Consider the following 6033-nt stretch of genomic DNA (forward strand, 5'->3'; position numbering starts at 1 on the left):
CTGTATCATGTCGCAACTTAAAGAAAAGTCTCTTGGCGCCATGGCCGAAACCGAATAGGAAGTCGGCCATTTTGAATTAATTGTGTAATTTTGGCGAAATTTATGCCATTTTCACGTGTCGTACTTTAACAAACTCCTCCTAGCAGGATCGTCCGTTCGACATAAAACTCGCTCAGGAGACACAAAAGACATTAGCGATGAAAAGTTATCAAAATCGTGAGTTTGTGTGAAATGGCGTGGCCATGGCGCCGCATCAAACCTATTTTCTGCCATAACTTTTGAATGGTTTGACATAGAGAGTCGTGGGTGGTGTCATCGGACTTAGTTTTGAGTCCTTGACCATTATTAGTGAAAATTGCACGCACGAGGGCCCGTTCATCGCTGCTTGCAGCTTTAATTTTTGTTGTTTTCTACCTGAATGCCACTGTCAGATCGCCTGCTGGGGCATTTGTTACTGTCCATGTGATAGACAGAACATATTCTTCTCAGGAGTTAGGTGCCATCCTCACGCCCCCGTTATGACGTTCCACCAGTTTACACAACACTCATTTCACTCCCTATATGGCTCTGTCACTACCTCCCAAGACGGTATAGCTCCTGTATCTCCTGTGTAGAAGGATCAAACATCAGGCGCTTGCATACTGGTATTCTGTAACATTTACGTAAAAGTCTGCCACAAGTTTTACTCCATTGGCCCCTCGATACTGGCCCAAGCGAAACAGAAAAACGCATGTCCTTACAAACAAGAAACTGGCATTCCTGAAGCAAAGTGCCACTCAGCGTTGTGTGCGTGAAATCTGATGTAAGGCGTCAAGTTCATTGGACACATATGCAAGTCAAAATCATCAAAAAAAATCAAAATGCAAAATCAAAACATTCTACATAATTATGTCACTTTGTGTAAATTTTGCTTAGTGTTTTCTTACTATGTTAATGTCGTACTGAATAATTGTGAACGATTCTTTGGCCTGAAGACGGGTGACGTCAACCTCTCTTTTTCTGTACTCTTTTAACGTTTTCTTCTGTCGCTATAAAATCAGACCATAATGCTTCGCCTGGTTTCATCTTCTGCTTATTATCTAAGAAGTTTTCTTATTTCTGTATCTTCCCAATTCGCCATTGCTAAATTATTTGGAGCGAGTGAATAGGAATGATAATGCGTGGCGTAGACAAAGTTTTCCTCTGTATTCTTCCGTGTCCCTGTGGAGGTGCCCCACAAGTACAACGTGATCAAAAATTCTTACACGTCTCACTTGGTTACGGAAAGGGGAAATGTTCCTTACATACACAAGTGACCTCTCCTTTTTTTATGCCTTTTTGTTTACACTGGGAGGCAGCAAAAAGAGAGGATCAGATTTTTATGCCTTTACAGAAAGTGGCTCTTGCATACAGACACCGAGACGACAAAAAGGAGGAACTGTTCTGCTGAAACTGGAATGTTTTTACTCTGATGACGTTTCGTGGCACCGCCTATAAAATCAGCAGCTTTGATAACCCGCTCCTCGCCTGCTGGTGGTCTTGTTGTTCCATGTGAAACTCTCTCATCCACTTTGTGTTGATCGTCACTGATGTAATAATTTGTATTTTTTTTTTAAGGGATTTTAATTTGTTAATCACTTTCAGCCTGCGTCTGGAATGTTTAAACAGTTACATAATAGATGACTCAATCAGCATCACTCATCTGCAGAGAAATTAAGCAGTTGATTTGGATTGTGGTGCTCGTTTACGTAAGTCAGTAATATGTTATACAGCAACTATGTCATTATGTTATCATGCATCAACCACCCTCTGTTTGTTTACTGTAGGAGATGAATACTGCAGGTCCTTCAAGATGCTCTGAGTGAACGGCTTCCCGGATGAAAAATGATGAATGCAGCTGTTCATTCTTTGTCTGAAGCGTTCTAAACTCACTTCTCTGAGGCATTATAACAATGTGTTAGGTTACGTGTAATGCCGATGAGTAATGTAAGAAAGCCGGGACTCTAAAGGAAGTGTTTCAGGCCACATATCTGTTTTTTTTATGTGAATCTAGAGCTTAGTTACTTCTCAGAAGCTTCACAAAAAGCTCTGCGCCCTATGTGATTGGGTGGGGATGGGGGGTGCGGGTCGGGGGACATTCAAAGAAAGATAAAACGTTCTTTTTCAGATATTGTACATAAGCTCAACATGCCACTGCACTGGAAAGCAATACCTGATAGTGCATGCTTTCAAAGCCTTGAAAAATATAATAATAAAACAACAACAAAAAAGTACATGACTTCCAGCTAGCTTGGGAGAATAAGTAGAGAATGAACAGAGTGGACAGCAAGACAGAGGTCGATACACGGAGACAAAATGGAAATGGAAGTGTGGATCCATTCGTTAACCTCCAGTTCTTGAAACGAACCCCTGGCATAGTTACCGTAGACAAGTTGGGGACTAGCAAAAAAAAAAAAAAGGCAATAGATTTAAACATCACTAAGGGGATGATAGATGGTAAAGTGAATGGAACAGCAGGCTAATGAGCCATGAAAAGATGGAACCCACCGGCACCATGTTGCTGCCAAAAAAAAGGAGCAAGGAAATAAAGTGGGAAAACTCAAACAAACAAAGACTATTCCAGCAGCTCCTGGCTCTTGAGGAGAATCAGGGAGTGCTCAGGTAGCCTTGTTCTCTGTTTATCCAAGAACAACAGAGAAATGGATCGAGGTTTGTTCCTCCAGGTGCATTGTGGGCATTGCCCATGGATGCGCTGTTTGATTTGCACTCGGCCTTGCTGTTGTGCGTGTCTGTGAGCTCTTGACATGTGCACTGCCGCATGAATAATTGAGGCTTCGCACGCAGTCAGGGTCCAGCAAGCACTGCTTGCTTTCTCTCTTTTGCTCTCCCTCAGTCGTCTATCTGTCTTTCCCCTCTCTCTGTCTTCCCCAAGTCTCTTTGTCTCACTTCTCTCTGCATCGGACTCAACAGCCACCTCTCAACACACTTGCCTCGAAAACATTGTGGCATTAAGTGGAATTAGGATAAATACATCAAACTGTGTGCCATTTACTCGGATCCATTACTCGCCTTATTTCTGATTTTATCAGACTAACGTAGTGTCATAAACTAAAGTTACTTGTATTTATCAGGACTGTGATATTTACTGAGTATGAACAAATAAATTAAACCAAACACATCTCTGAGATCATTCTGAGCTCATTTTATTACTAATATCTGAATATATATATAAATGACATCTATGTGCCCATAAGCTGTGTTTATGGTCGTCTAGTCCCTTTTTTCGGTTGCTTTGATTGACATTCACCCCCAGCGAGTCCAAACCAAGCTGGAGTTGGGAGATAAAGGGTAACAGCCATACCTGGGTCAGACTGTTAATGAAGACATGCTAAATCAATGAAGAAAGACTGGAGGAAATGAGAATATGAGTGGTCTGTCTCTTTATATTGCCGCTCTTACTCTCTTTCACCCTTCCATCACTTTCTGCTCCACACACAGGCCATTTACAGTTATCAGCCTCAGCAGATAAACAACTCAGGTTGCCAGATATATCTTCAATATGTGAAACTCAATCAAAACTTGGTCAAAACAAAAAAAAAACAGAAAAAAAACTGGCAGGGAATATGAAGGAAGCAAAAAGGCAAAATGAAAGCTGCACTACCCATGGGGCGAAGCCTAAGGTCCCTTTTGGCAAAGTAAAGCTACCTCTCCTTCCTCCTTTCAATCGATGACTTATCTCAGAAAGGATAAATAAATAAATAAATAAATGAATAAATAAATAAATAAATCCCAGGCTACAAACCTTTTTTTGCAACCCCCCTTCATTTTGTTGTGAAAGTGCTCTTGCTGTTTTTTATTGAATTTAGTGAAGAAGATATGCCTGGTGTCTTCATTCTTTTGCTCAGGACAATCATAGCTGTAGGGTACAAGCTTCTGAAGTCTTCTTCACTCTCCATCTTTTGCTAGTGGGATGTGTGTGATTTCCACTTGTCAGTGAGGGCCAGTCATGCAGAGGGGATAGGACCTGCGCATCAGAGGGAAAAAAGAAAACTTAAAGGGAGAAAAGAAAAAAAAAACAATTGTGTGTGTGTGTGTGTGTGTGTGTGTGTGTGTGTGTGTGTGTGTGTGTGTGTGTGTGTGTGTGTGTGTGTGTGTGTGTGTGTGTGTGTGTGTGTGTGTGTGTGTGTGTGTGTGTGTGTGTGTGTTGAAGGGGAGTATATGCTTTGACTGGACTCACTCATGCTTTGACATTGACGGCCCTGGGAGAGTAGTATAGGACCAGCTACCCTAGAGGACCGAAAGGAGAGGGAGAAAGGGAGGGAGTAAAAGGAGGGGGTGAACTGCCAGAGGCAGCTTTCGGCTTTGAAGCAGAGACTAGAAAGGGCTGAGGGCACCGTTAGCCGCCTTGAAGTGGTTTCAGCACTTGTCACTCTTCCGGGCATTGCCTAGAGCTGTGGACAGCCCTGCTCTTTCAGGATGAGGTCCCACAATGGACTGTGCAGCACTGATGCTCACCTTGATGTGGTGACTTGGATCAATAGTCAGACCAGTGCGCCACTGGCACAAGCATGTTGTGATGTTAAAAAGCAACTGAATGGGCAAGCGAGAGGAAGTGGTTCCTGTCAAGGCCATCTCAGTTACACACGGCGGGCAACAAAGTAGTGGAAAACCACAGTGGATCCAGCTATAAAAATTTAATTTTGTAAAAATGATGAAAATAATAGAAAAATTGAGGGGGGGGTGATGATATAGCCATATACATTTTTATATCATACACAACACAAAAAAGAACGGAAGCAAACTCCTCCAGGAAATAATTATTTAAATGAATCCAAATTCTGGTGAAAAGCTGCATTGTAGCAACACAAAATGTAATAATGTAATAACTTATTACATTATGAGCCTTACTGGCGCCACTCATAAAGCTCATAATGTAATAATGGCTCATATTTTGAAAAAACACCTGCATTATCATAATTTTTACCTCTTAAAGGTGCAAATAAAGCAAACAGCATGGGTGTCAGCGCATTAGTAAAATGAGTGAAATTAGTGAAATCAAGTATTATTTAATAGTAATTGCATTCTCACATTTTATTATGTAAGATGTATAAAGTTGAGCCACCCATGTTAGTTATTTTGGGCCTTTGCGAATGCCATGCTAACTTCCACTATCTGATTATTGCAGGTAAGCAGTGCTTTTTGTGAACTCCAAAGTTCAATTAATATCTTTGTTAAACCAAGCCATCCACCTTATCTCTTTAAATATTCGGTGTATTAAGATGTTTGTTAGGATAATGTATGTTTTAGCTGCAGCTGAAGTCTCATGTACAAGCCCTGTGGAGAAAAAAAGGAAAGTAGCTAATTCTACCACAGTCCTCAGTAAACCACACAAAAAAATGAATGTTGATTTAATTCTTTATAGTGTTTTCCACTGAGCAAACACTTTATCATCAAGCAAGTTTCCTCTGCTCTACGTTTTCAATTGGTCATCTCTCTATCAACCAGCAAAAGGTAGAGGTTCATCAAGGACCTGTATCATACTGTATAGGTGCATAACACGCTAAAATATAAGCAGATATCCTATTTGTTGAAAATAAATCAATATTTACATTAATCTAGAGATTCTGAAAATTAAAAAAATGAATCAATTAATTTTGTTTCATTCACAGAAAAGGAACAATGAGACTGGGCATAACAATTTTGGTCCTGTTCATACTGGCCGTTTGGGTTAGTAACGTTCAAGGCCATGGAAATCGAGTGATGGATGATGAGACATATGATGTCATTGTTAAAGCACTGAGAGGAGAATTCCACATTCCTGTAAAAAAAAAGAACAAGGGTCCAATAGGGTCCAATAGGCGCCGTTCAGGTCAATCTGCCTGAATGTCAGTGATTGGACAGTCCTCACCTTACTTCCCGCCTCCCATTTCGGGGGGGGGGGGGGGGGGGGGGGGGGGGGGGGGGATATGTGCCTTTAAAAAAAAATAAAAATATCATAGACCCTAGCTTTAAATTGGCAGTAGGACCAACAATAAAAAACAGCAACATTTTGAA

Source organism: Cololabis saira, chromosome 1 (assembly GCF_033807715.1).
Source record: "Cololabis saira isolate AMF1-May2022 chromosome 1, fColSai1.1, whole genome shotgun sequence".
Lineage (NCBI taxonomy): Eukaryota > Metazoa > Chordata > Actinopteri > Beloniformes > Belonidae > Cololabis > Cololabis saira.